This window comes from Choloepus didactylus, chromosome 23 (genome assembly GCF_015220235.1).
Source record: "Choloepus didactylus isolate mChoDid1 chromosome 23, mChoDid1.pri, whole genome shotgun sequence".
NCBI classification, from domain to species: Eukaryota; Metazoa; Chordata; class Mammalia; order Pilosa; family Megalonychidae; genus Choloepus; species Choloepus didactylus.
Window position 1 is genome coordinate 29,361,335 of NC_051329.1, and position 14,384 is coordinate 29,375,718.

Consider the following 14,384-nt stretch of genomic DNA (forward strand, 5'->3'; position numbering starts at 1 on the left):
GGGGAAGAGAAGGGTAAAGGTCTAGGAAGAGTAGTCAAAGAAATTGTTGGGGAAAACTTCCCAAATCTTCTAAACACCATAAATACACAAATCATAAATGCCCAGTGAACTCCAAATAGAATAAATCCAAATAAACCCACTCCAAAACATATTCTGATCACACTGTCAAATACGGAAGAGAAGGAGCAAGTTCTGAAAGCAGCAAGAGAAAAGCAATTCACCACATACAAAGGAAACAGCATAAGACTAAGTAGTGACTACTCAGCAGCCACCATGGAGGTGAGAGGCAGCGGCATGACATATTCAAAATTCTGAGTGAGAAAAATTTCCAACCAAGAATACTTTACCCAGCAAAGCTCTCCTTCAAATTTGAGGGACAGCTTAAATTTTTCACAGACAAACAAATGCTGAGAGAATTTGCTAACAAGAGACCTGCCCTACTGGAGATACTAAAGGAGCCCTACAGACAGAGAAACAAAGAAAGGAGGGAGAGACATGGAGAAAGGTTCAGTACTAAAGAGATTCAGTATGGGTACATTAAAGGATATTAACAGGGAGAGGGAAAAAATACATATGACAAACATAAAACAAAGTATAAGATGGCTGATTCAAGAAATGCCTTCATGGTTATAACGTTGAATGTAAATGGATTAAACTCCCCAATTAAAAGATATAGATTCGCAGAATGGATCAAAAAAAAATGAACCATCAATATGTTGCATACAAAAGACTCATCTTAGACACAGGGACACAAAGAAATTGAAAGTGAAAGGATGGAAAAAAATATTTCATGCAAGCTACAGCCAAAAGAAAGCAGGAGTAGCAATATTAATCTCAGATAAAATAGACTTTAAATGCAAGGATGTTATGAGAGACAAAGAAGGCCACTACATACTAATAAAAGGGACAAATCAACAAGAAGAAATAACAATCATAAATATTTATGCATCCAATCAAGGTGCCACAAAATACATAAGAGAAACACTGGCAAAACTAAAGGAAGCAATTGATGTTTCTACAATAATTGTGGGAGACTTCAACACATCACTCTCTCCTATAGATAGACCAATAAGGAAATTGAAAACCTAAACAATCTGATAAATGAATTGGATTTAATAGACATATATAGAACATTACATCCCATATCACCAAGATACACATTCTTCTCTACTGCTCATGGAACTTTCTCCAGAATAGATCATATGCTGGGACATAAAACAAGCCTCAATAAATTCAAAAAGATTGAAATTATTCAAAGCACATTCTCCGACCACAATGGAATACAATTAGGAAGTCAATAACCATCAGAGACTTAGAAAATTCACAAATACCTGGAGGTTAAACAACACACTCCTAAACAATCAGTGGGTTAAAGAAGAAATAGCAAGAGAAATTGCTAAATATAAAGAGACGAATGAAAATGAGAACACAACATACCAAAACCAATGGGATGCAGCAAAAGCGGTACTGAGGGGTAAATTTATAACACTAAACGTATATATTAAAAAGGAAGAAACAGCCAAAATCAAAGAACTAATGGATCAACTGAAGAAGCTAGAAAATAAACAGCAAACCAATACTAAACCAAGTAGAAGAAAAGAAATAACAAGGATTAAAGCAGAAATAAATGACATAGAGAACAAAAAAACAATAGAGAGGATAAATAAAACCAAAAGTTGGTTCTTTGAGAAGATCAACAAGATTGACAAGCCCCTAGCTAGACTGACAAAATCAAAGAGAGAAGACCCATATAAACAAAAACAATGAATGAGAAAGGAGACATTACTGCAGATTCCGAAGAAATTTAAAGAAGTATAAGAGGATACTATGAACAACTGTATGGCAACAAACTGGATAATGTAGAGGACACTGATAATGATAATGATAATGGACAATTTCCTGGAAACATATGAACAACCTAGACAGACCAGAGAAGAAACAGAAGACCTCAACCAACCCATCACAAGCAAAGAGATCCAATCAGTCATCAAAAAGCGTCCCACAAATAAATGCCCAGGGCCAGATGGCTTCACAGGGGAATTCTACCAAACTTTCCAAAAAGAACTGACACCAATCTTACTTAACTCTTTCAAAACATAGAAGAAAACGGAACACTACCTAACTCATTTTATGAAGCTAATGTCAATCTAATACCAAAACCAGGCAAAGATGCTACAAAAAAAGGAAAACTACCGGCCAATCTCCCTAATGAATATAGATGCAAAAATCCTCAACAAAATACTTGCAAATTGAACCCAAAGACACATTAAAAAAATCATACACCATGACCAAGTGGGGTTCATTCCAGGCATGCAAGGATGGTTCAACATAAGAAAATCAATCAATGTATTACAACACATTAACAAATCAAAAGAGAAAAATCAAATGATCATCTCAATAGATGCTGAAAAAGCATTTGACAAAATCCAACATCTCTTTTTGATAAAAACACTTCAAAAGGTAGGAATTGAAGGAAACTTCCTCAATATGATAAAGAGCATATATGAAAAACCCACAGCCAGCATAGTACTCAATGATGAGAGACTGAAAACCTTCCCCCTAAGATCAGGAACAAGACAAGGGTGCCTGCTATCACCACTGTTATTCAACATTGTGCTGAAGTACCAGCCAGGGCAATCCAGCAAGACAAAGAAATAAAAGGCACCCAAATTGGAAAGGAAAAAGTAAAACTGTCATTGTTTGCAGATGATATGATCTTATATCTGGAAAACCCCAAGAAATCGACAATACAGCTACTAGAGCTAATAAACAAATTTAGCAAAGTAGCGGGATACAAGATTAATGCACATAAGTCAGTAATGTTCTTATATGCTAGAAATGAACAAACAGAAGAAACACTCAAGAAAAAGATACCATTTTCAATAGCAACTAAAAAAATCAAGCACCTAGGAATAAACTTAACCAAAGACGTAAAAGACCTACACAAAGAAAACTACACAACTTTACCAAAAGAAATAGAAAGAGACCTTAAAAGATGGAAAAATATTCCATGTTCATGGGTAGGAAGGCTAAATGTCATTAAGATGTCAATTCTACCCAAACTCATCTACAGATTCAATACAATCCCAATCAAAATTCCAACAACCTATTTTGCAGACTTGGAAAAGCTAGTTATCAAATTTATTTGGAAAGGGAAAATGCCTCAAATTGCTAAAGACACTCTAAAAAAGAAAAATGAAGGGGGAGGACTTACACTCCCTAACTTTGAAGCTTATCATAAAGCCACAGTTGTCAAAACAGCATGGTACTGGCACAAAGATAGACATATAGATCAATGGAATCGAATTAAGAATTCAGAGATAGACCCTCAGATCTATGGCCGACTGATCTTTGATAAGGCCCCCAAAGTCACTGAACTGAGCCATAATGGTTTTTTCAACAAATGGGACTGGGAGAGTTGGATATCCATATACAAAAGAATGAAAGAGGACCCCTACCTCACACCCTACACAAAAATTAACTCAAAATGGATCAAAGATCTCAATATAAAAGAAAGTAACATAAAACGCCTAGAAGATAATGTAGGAAAACATCTTTAAGACCTTGTATTAGGCAGCCACTTCCTAGACTTTACACCCAAAGCACAAGCAACAAAAGAAAAAATAGATAAATGGGAACTCCTCAAGCTTAGAAGTTTCTGCACCTCAAAGGAATTTGTCAAAAAGGTAAGGAAGCAGCCAATTCAACGGGAAAAAATTTTTGGAAACCATGTATCTGACAAAAGACTGATATCTTGCATATATAAAGAAATCCTACAACTCAATGACAATAGTACAGACAGCCCAATTATAAAATGGGCAAAAGATATGAAAAGACAGTTCTCTGAAGAGGAAATACAAATGGCCAAGAAACACGCGAAAAAATGTTCACCTTCACTAGCTATTAGAGAGATGCAAATTAAGACCACAATGAGATACCATCTCACACCGATTAGAATGGCTACCATTAAACAAACAGGAAACTACAAATGCTGGAGGGGATGTGGAGAAATTGGAACTCTTATTCATTGTTGGTGGGACTGTATAATGGTTCAGCCACTCTGGAAGTCAGTCTGGCAGTTCCTTAGAAAATTAGATATAGAGCTACCATTTGATCCAGCGATTGCACTTCTCGGTATATACCCGGAAGATCGGAAAGCAGTGACACGAACAGATATCTGCACGCCAATGTTCATAGCAGCATTATTCACAATTGCCAAGAGATGGAAACAACCCAAATGTCCTTCAAGAGATGAGTGGATAAATAAAATGTGGTATATACACACGATGGAATACTACACGGCAATAAGAAGGAACGATGTCGTGAAACATACGACAACATGGATGAACCTTGAAGACATACTGCTGAGCGAAATAAGCCAGGCACAAAAAGAGAAATATTATATGCTACCACTAATGTGAACTTTGAAAAATGTAAAACAAATGGTTTATAACGTAGAATGTAGGGGAACTAGCAATAGAGAGCAATTAAGGAAGGGGGAACGATAATCCAATAAGAACAGATAAGCTATCATGGGTAAATTTAACATTCTGGGAATGCCTAGGAATGACTATGGTCTGTTAATTTCTGATGGGTATAGTAGGAACAAGTTCACAGAAATGTTGCTATATTAGGTTACTTTCTTGGGGTAGAGTAGGAACATGTTGGAAGTAAAATAGTTATCTTAGGTTAGTTGTCTTTTTCTTACTCCCTTGTTACGGTCTCTAAGAAATGTTCTTTTATTGTACATTTTTTTTCATTTTTTCATTTTTTTTATTTTTTATACAGTTGATTTAAAAAAAAAGTTAAGGAAAAAAAAAAAAAGGAAAAAAAAATATGCAGAGCCCCCTTGAGGAGCTGGTGGAGAATGCAGGGGTATTGGCCTGCCCCACCTCAATGGTTGCTAATGTGCTCACAGACATTGGGGACTGGTGGTTTGATGGGCTGAGCCCTCAACCACAGGACTTGCTCTTGGGAAGACTGTTGCTGCAAAGGAGAGACTAGGCCTCCCTATAATTGTGCCTAAGAGCCTCCTCCCAAATGCCTCTTTGTTGCTCAGATGTGGCCCTCTCTCCTAGCTAAGCCAACTTGAAAGGTGAAATCACTGCCCTCCCCACTACGTGCGATCTGACACCCAGAGGAGTGAATCTCCCTAGCAACGTGGAATATGACTCCCGGGGAGGAACGTAGACCCAGCATCGTGGGATGGAGAACATATTCTTGACCAAAAGGGGGAAATGAAAGGAAATGAAATAAGCTTCAGGAGCAGAGAGATTCCAAAAGGAGCCGAGAGAGCACTCTGGTGGGCACTCTTATGCACAATATAGACAACCCATTTAGGTTCTAATGAATTGGGGTAGCTGGTGGTAGATACCTGAAACTATCCAACTATAACCCAGAACCCATGAATCTTGTAGATGATTGTATAAAAATGTAGTTTATGAGGGGTGACAATGTGATTGGGAAAGCCATAAGGACCACACTCCCCTTTGTCTAGTTTATGGATGGATGAGTAGAAAAATGGGGGAAGGAAACAAACAAACAGACAAAGGCCCCCAGTATTCTTTTTTACTTTAATTGCTCTTTTTCATTTTAATTATTATTCTTGTTATTTTTGTGTGTGGTAATGAAGGTGTCAGGGATTGATTTTGGTGATGAATGTTGTGCCAGTTTGAATATATTGTGTCCCCCAAATGCCATTACCTTTGATGTAATCTTGTGTGGACAGACGTTATCAGCGTTGATTAGATTGTACTTCTCTGAGTGTTTCTTTGGAATGCACCCCACCCAGCTGTGGGTGATGACTCTGAATTTCCATGGAGGTGGTGCTCTGCCCATTAAGGGTGGGTTTAAGTTGATCAGTGGAGCCATATAAATGAGCTGACATAACAGAAGGAACTCAATGCAGCTGTGAGTGATGTTTTGAAGAGGAGCTACAGTCACAAGGGACACTTGGAAGAACACCCAGGATTTGGCAAAATTGAGCCCTGTTGTCATATGGAAAGAATTTGAAAGCAACAACCTGGAATACTTAGCTGAGGAGATCTCCAGACTACCTGTGGAGGATGTAACTTGGCTTTTCCTTGCAGCATATAGAACAATGCGAGCAGAGAGAGATAAACTTAGAACTGAACTCTTGGGTTCAAAGAAACCAGAAGCTGAGAGAGAGTAGCTGCAGCTGAAAGACAGTTTGAAGGCAGCCATTGAAAGTAGACTTCTGCCCCAAAGAAGCCAAGAGAGGAAAAATGCCCCAAGAGCAACTGAGAGTGACATTTTTGAGGAACTGCAGCCTAGAGAGGAATGTCCTGAGAGAAAGCCATTTTGGAACCAGAACTTTTTTGGAGCAGACGCCAGCCACGTGCCTTCCCAGCTAACAGAGGTTTTCCGGACGCCACTGGACATCCTCCAGTGAAGGTATCTGATTGCTGATGCATTACCTTGGACACTTTATGGCCTTCAGACTGTAACTGTGTAACCAAATAACCCCCCTTTTATAAAAGCCAATCCATCTCTGGTGTTTTGCATTCCAGCAGCATTAGCAAACTAGAACAGATTTTGGTACCAGAGAAGTGGGGTGCTGGTGCTGCTGAGTTTGCAAATACCAAACATGTTGGAACGGCTTTTTAAATGGATAAGGGTAAGGTTCTGGAAGAATTGTGAGGAGCTTGATAGAAAAGACCTAAACTGCTCTGAAGAGACTGTTTGTGGAAATATGGACTCTAAAGATACCTCTGACGAGGCCTTGAACAGAAATGATGAATGTGTTGTTGCAAACTGGAAGAAAGGCGATCCTTGTTTTAAAGTGGCAGAGAATTTGGCAAAATTGAGTCCTGGTGTCAGATGGAAAGAATTTGAAAGTGACAACCTGGAATACTTAGCTGAGGAGATCTCCAGACTACCTGTGGAGGATGTACCCTGGCTTTTCCTTGCAGCATATAGAACAATGCGAGCAGAGAGAGATAAACTTAGAACTGAACTCTTGGGTTCAAAGAAACCAGAAGCTGATGGCTTTGAAAACTATGGGCTTCCAGGGGGTGGAATCCCAGAAGCTACAGCCCAACATGAGGATGTAACCAAACATGGAACCCAGCCGCCATTTCAGTACAAGCCAAGACTGGAAAAGGAGTTAAGCAGAAAGGATTTGTGGAAAGTCCTACTGTCTGATGGCTTTGACCCCTGTGTGCTTAATGCAAAGCCAACAGAATTTCTGCTAGATCTTTATAGACAGAGCTGTTGCCAGTCTGGACTGGAGGAGTCAGAAAAGGAACAAACTGAAGGAAAAATTTCTTCAAAGACAGAGCCATGGAGGTTGAGGTCTGGAGTGAAGAGGTGTTGGGCTGGGAGAGCAGAGCAGCCCACATGCATGGAAAGGGTGAGTTTGCCCTGGAGGTCGAGGGTGGGCCTTCCACCTTGATGCTCAGGAAATGTTCTGCTGTCCCAAGCCCCAAAGAGGGTGGAGCACATTCCCAGGGAATTGGGGAGAGCCTGGCTGCCACCACACTGTTCTGAAGGGGTTGAGCGTGTGCCCCGGAGATGGAAGGGAATCCGGGTGCTGCCCCAATGTCTGAGGAGGGTGGGGCTGAGAAGGTGGTCTCCCCAATGTGTGGATATGTTGGAGCACTCACCCAAGCATTTGGAGAGGAAAGGGCGGCCACAAAGGCCCTTAGGAAGGGTTAGACTTCCGCTCTCTCAAGCCCCAAGGATGCGACTCATTCTGTTAATGACTCTCAGATTTTGAAATGTAATGGAGTTTGTCCTGCAGGTTTTAAGAACTGTTTTGGTCCTGTTAACCCTGTTTTCCTTACTCTTTCTCCTTATGGCAGTGGGAATGTTTAGCCTATGAATGTCCCTCCTTTGTATATTGGAAGCACATAACTTGTTCTAAGTTCACAGATCCACAGCTAAAGGAAAATTATGCCTTAGGACCGACCACATCTATAATTGATTTTGATAGAATTTTGTACTTAACTATTGTTACTGAAATGATTTAAGTTTCTGTGATATTGTTGTAGGATGAATTTATTTTGTATATGGAAACATAATGTCATTTTGGGGTCCAGGGGGTGGAATGTGCCAGTTTGAATATATTGTGTCCCCCAAACGCCATTATCTTTGATGTAATCAGAAATTAGAGGGGGGTCATTAATATGGATCTTGAACAGATAAAAAAAATCATGAGAAGATACTCTCAACAATTGTATGCCAACAAACCAGACAACTTAGAGGAAATGGACAATTTCCTGGAAACACATAAACAACCCATACTGACTTGAGAAGAAACAGAAGACCTCAGCAAACAAATCACAAGTAAAGAGATCCAAACAGTCATCAAAAAGCTTCCTACAAAGGAAAGCCCAGGGCCAGATGGCTTCACAGGGGAATTTTACCAAACTTTCCAAAAAGAACACCATTCTTGCTCAAACACTTTTAAAAAATGAAGAAAAAGGAACACTGTCTAACTCATTTTACGAAGCTAAAATCACTCTACTACCAAAACCAGATAAATATATTACAAGAAAGAAAAACTATAGGCTAATCCCCTAATGAATAGATGCAAATATTCTCAACAAAATACTTGCAAATCGAATCCAAATGTACATTAAAAGAATTATACATGATGACCAAGTGGGGTTCATCCCATGCAGGCAAGGGTGGTTCAACATAAGAAAATCAATCAATGTAATACAACACATTACAAATGAAAGGGAAAAATCATATGATCATCTCTATTGCCGCTGAAAAAAGCATTCAACAAACTTCAGCTTCCTTTTCCAATAAAAAACACTTCAAAATGTAAGAATCAAAGGAAACTTCCTCAGTAAGATAAAGGACATACATGAAAAACACCACAGCCAACATAGTACTCAATGGTGAGAGACTGAAAGCCTTCCCCTTAAGATTGGGAACAAGACAAGGATGCCCACTGTCGCCACTATTATTCAACATTCTGCTAGAAGTTCTAGCCAGAACAATTAGGTAAGAAAAAGACACAAAGACATCCAAATTGGAAAGGAAGAAGTAAAACTTTCATTACTTGCAGATAAGATCCTATATCTGGAAAATCCTATATTTGGAAAATCCTGAGAAATCGATGACAAAGCTACATGAGCTAATAAACAAATTCAGCAGAGTGGCAGGATACAAGATTAATGTGCAAAAATCAGTAACATTTCTATACACCAGTAATGACATAACTGAAGAGGCAATCAAGAAAAAAATTCCATTCAAAACAGCAACTAAAAGAATCAAGTATCTAGGAATAAACTTAACCAAGGATATAAAGAATCTCTACACAGAAAACTATAAAACATTGCTAAAAGACATCAAGGAAGACCTAAATAGGTGGAAAGATATTCCATGTTCATGGATAGGAAGGCTAAATGTCGTTAAGATGTCAATTCTACCCAGATTGATCCACAGATTCACTGTGATACCAATCAAAATTCCAATACCCTAGTTTGCAGACTTGGAAAAGCTAGTTATCAAATTTATTTGGAAGGTAAAGGGGCCTCAAATTGCCAGAGACATCCTAAAAAAGAACAAAGTGGTAAGACTTACGCTTCCGGACTTTAAAGCCTACTGTAAAGCCACAGTGATCAAAATCACTTGGTATTGGCACACAGACATATTTATCAATGGATTCAAATTGAGAGTTCAGAAATAGGCCCTCAGATACACAGTTGACTGATTTTTGACAGGCCCCTAAATCCACTAAACTGGGACATAACAGTCTCTTCAACAAATGGGGCTGGGAGAACTGGATATCCATATCCAAAAGAATGAAAGAGGACCCATACCGCACACCTTTCACAAAAATGAACTCAAAGTGGATCAAAGACATCATAATAAGAGACAGTACCAAAAAACTCCTAGAAGATAATGTAGGGAAACATCTTTAAGACCTTGTATTAGGAGGTCACTTCTTAGACCTTACTCTTACAACACAAGCTATGAAAGAAAAAAATAGATAAATGGAAACTCCTCAAAATTAAAAGCTTCTATACCTCAAAGCAATTTGTCAAAAAAGTGAAGAGGCAGCCAACTCAATGGGAAAAAATATTTGGAAACCATGTATCCAATAAAAGACTGATATCGTGCATATATAAAGAAACCCTACAACTCAATGACAATAGTACAAACAACACAATTTTAAATGGGCAAAAGATATGAAAAGACATTTCTCTGAAGAAGAAATACAAATGGCTAAAAAACACATCAAAATATGTTCATCTTCACTAGCTATTAGGGAGATGCAAATCAAGACTACAAGACATATCATCTCACATCAATTAGAATGGCTACCATTAAAGAAACAGGAAACTACAAATGCTGGAGAGGATGTGGAGAAATTGGAACTCTTAGTCTTTATTGGTGGGACTGTATAATGGTACAGCCACTCTGAAAGACAGTCTGGCATTTCTCAGTAAACTAGGTATTGAGTTACCCTTCGATCAAGCAATTTCACTTCTTGGTATATACCTGGAAGATCTGAAAGCAGTGACATGAACAGATATTTGCACACCGATGTTCACAGCAGCATTATTCAAAATTGCCAAGAGATGGAAATAATGCAAATGCCCTTCAACAGATGAGTGGATAAACAATATGTGGTATATACAAGTGATGGAACACTACGCAGCAGTAAGAAGGAACGAGGTCATGAAACACATGACCACATGGATGAACCTTGAAGACATAATGCTGAGTGAAATAATCCAGGCAAAAAAAGAGATATTGTATGTTACCACTAATGTAAACTCTGTGGAAAATGTAAAATAAATGTTTAATGTTATAGAATGTAGGAGACCTAGCGATAGACAGCAACTGGAGAAGAGGGAAAAGATAATCTAATAAGAACAGATAAGTTACGGAGGGTAATCTTAATGTTATGTGAATGCTCAGGAACAACTATGGTTTGTTCATTTTTGGGGGTTATGGTAGGAATATATTGGAAGCAATATATTTTATTTAAGGTTATTTTAGGTTATTTGTTTTTCTTATTTCTTTGTTTTGTTTTTTTTTTAATTCAATTTTATTGATATATATTCACATACCATACAGTCATCCAAAGTGTGCAATCAATTGTTCACAGTATCATCATACAGTTGTGCATTTATCACCCCAATCTATTTTTTGAACATTTTCTTTGTACCAGAAAAAGTAAAAATAAGAATAAAAAATAAAAGTAAAAAAGAACACCCAAATCACCCCCCACCCTATTTTTCATTTAGTTTTTGTCCCAATTTTTCTACTCATCCATCCATACACTGGATAAAGGGAGTGTGATCCACAAGGCTTTCACAATCATACTCTTTTATTACTTGTAAGCTACACTGCTATATAATCGTCTTCAAGATTCAAGGCTACTGGGTCACACTTTCATAGTTTCAGGTTTTTACTTCTAGCTATTCCAATACATTAAAGCCTGAAAGGGGTTACCTATACAGTGCATAAGAATGCCCACCAGAGTGACCTCTCGACTCTGTTTGGAATCTCTCAGTCACTGAAACTATTTTGTTTTGTTTTACATGCCCCGTTTGGTCAGGAAGATGTTCTCAATCCCATGATGTGCTGGGTCCAGATTCATCCTCAGGAGTCATATCCTACATTGCCAGGGAGATATACATCCTTGGGAATCAGAGCCCACGTAGTGGGGAGGGCAGTGAGTTCACCTGCCAAGGTGGCTTAGTTAGAGAGAGAGGGCCACATCTGAGCAACAAAGAGGCACTCGGGAAGACTCAGGCACAATTATAAGCAGGTTTAGCCTCTCCTTTGCAGTAACGACCTTCATAAGGGCAAGTCTTCCGACAGAGGGCTCAGCACACCAAACCGTTAGTCCTCAATGTTTGTGAGAACATCAGCAACAATCCAGGTGAAGAAGCCCAACACCTCCACATTTTCCCCCAGGCTCCTCAGGGAGGGCCTGCATACATATTTTTATTCTCTGCCCAAATTACTTTGGGATGTGTCACTATGCAAACCTACTAGGTCTCACTTCCTATTAAAAGTTCCATGTAATTATGGTATTTGAACCAACTGTACGAGTTAAATTGTTTAGGAAATATAGATCCTGCACCAACTAAATATCTCTTCCCTTGGTCTCACATGGAATTTGAAGTTTTAAAACACAGTATCGTCCTTTACCCTTTGGCCCAATTTTCTCTAGTCCTAGCCACATCTGCTTCATTCATATCTCTCATTGAAGTCTGGACTCTTTCAGCTTTTTTAATAGTAGCTATATGCGCTAATACTGACGTTCATATCTGCCGAGTTCTAGCTCTGAGTTGCAGGTGTCACACAGATACCCAAAGTTCCAGGAATCCTTTGTTTCGGTTTTGAAATGTTGTTTTTTATTGTTTGTTTTTAATTTTTTGATAAAGTAAGTTTAAAAAAAACCATCAAAAAATTAACAATAGATCAAAGATCTAAATATAAGAACCAAAACTATAACACTCCTAGAAGAAAACACAGGGAAGCATCTTCAGGATATTGCATTAAGCAATGGTTTCTTGGACCTTATACCAAAAGTATGAGCAACAAAAGAAAAACAGATAAATGGGACTTCATCAAATAGGATAAAAATAAAAAATAAAAAAATCCATGGAACTGCACACCCAGTGAAACCTAAGTTAAACCATGAACAATAGTTAATAGTACGATTATAAATATGTGCTTTCATCAATTGTAACAAATGTGTACCACACTACTGCAAATAATAGGGAATCCTGTATTTTATGCATGGTTGTTCTAAAACCCACAACTTCTCTAATTTAAAAAAATTAATTAAAAAAACTTTTTTGCAAAGGACTTTAACATGTAAGTAAAAAGACAATCTACAGAACAGAGAAAATATTTGGAAACCATATATCCAATAAAGGTTTAATATCCAGAATATATAAAGAACTCCTACAACTCAACAAAAAGACCAACAACCCAATTTAAAAATGAACAAAAGACCCGGATAAACATCTTTCCAAAGAAGATATATAAATGGCCAATAAGCACATGAAATGATACTCAACATCATTAACCAAAGGGGAATTGCAAATCAAAAGCACAATGACATACCATTTTAAATCCACTAAAATGGCTATTAAGGAAAAAAAAACATGAAATAACAAGTGTTGGAGAGAATGTGGAGCAACAGGAACATTAGTTCCTTGTTGGTGGGAACATAAAATGGTGCAGCCTCTGTGGAAAACAATTTGGTGGTTCCCCAGAAAATTAAGTATAAAATTCCTATATGACCCAGCAATCCAATTCTCGGTATATACCCAAAAGAACTGAAGGCAGGGACTCAAACAAGCATTTGCACATAGCAGCATTATCCACAACTGCCAAAGGACAGAAGCAACCCAAGTGTCCACCAACAGATAAATGGAAAACAAAATGTGGTATAGACATACGGTGGAATATTATTCAGCTGTAAAAATGAAGCAAAGTTCTGGTACATGCAAAAACATAGATGACCTTGAAGACATCATGCTGAGTAAAATAAGCCAGACACAAAAGGACAAATATTGTATGATCTCACTTAAATGATACAATTAGAATATGGACAGTGATAGAGTCAGAAACTAGAATACACTAGAGACCCAGGTGGTCTCTAATTTAAACCCAGTTCTCCACCAATTGGTGCCTTAGTCTCAGACTGCACTGAGCCACACCACTCTCACATCCTGCCACTGGTCGGGCACTAGATTATGAACTAATCAACCCTTTCCTCTTTAAAAAGCAATTATGTTTCAGTTATTGACTCATGAATGGGCAGGAATCCCAATTATAGAAAAGTGGATGCTACAAAATTACCAACATCAGTCTTTCATAAACCTATGACTTCAAAAGTAACAGATTTTTTTCTCAAATTCCGATTCTCTTATAACTTTGAAATGGGGGGCGGGGTGAGGGGTACTTCCTTAAAAGCATAAAAGCTTGTCATAAGGTGAGTCAGACTGACGAATGCCTGGGGTCAGAGAGAAGCCAGCACGGTCTAACACTGGAGTAGGGTCATAGAACCCTAATGTTGTGTGACTCACACTTACAAGTTCTTTACTAGAGAAGGGTGCATATAGGGAAGAAACTATTAATTTCACGGGAAATGGAGAACTTATACTTTGAAAGCGTGACTCGCATACTATGAAACTATCATCTACCAAAAAGATTTTGTGATTTACTACCAAAAACACAGAAAACTTTTTTTTTCCCCCTGGTCTGGGGTAGGTTATTATAAAGTTAAAGGCATATGAACAGGCCAAGGAGGAGACACATCTCTTAAGGTAACAGAAACATCTGGATTTGTATGTCCCATTGACTAAGTAGCAGTTCTACAGAACTGTTGGAAACCAAATGATATTCTTACACATTGGATTCTACTGGAGGAAAAA

General features: G+C 38.1%; 1 protein-coding gene across 4 annotated transcripts in view; it reads right to left on the bottom strand.

Moving 5' to 3' along the window:
* PISD (phosphatidylserine decarboxylase) overlaps positions 1–14,384 on the bottom strand; it is a 52,996-nt gene that overhangs the window by 22,770 nt on the left and 15,842 nt on the right. The gene's annotated exons all lie outside the window — the stretch shown is intronic.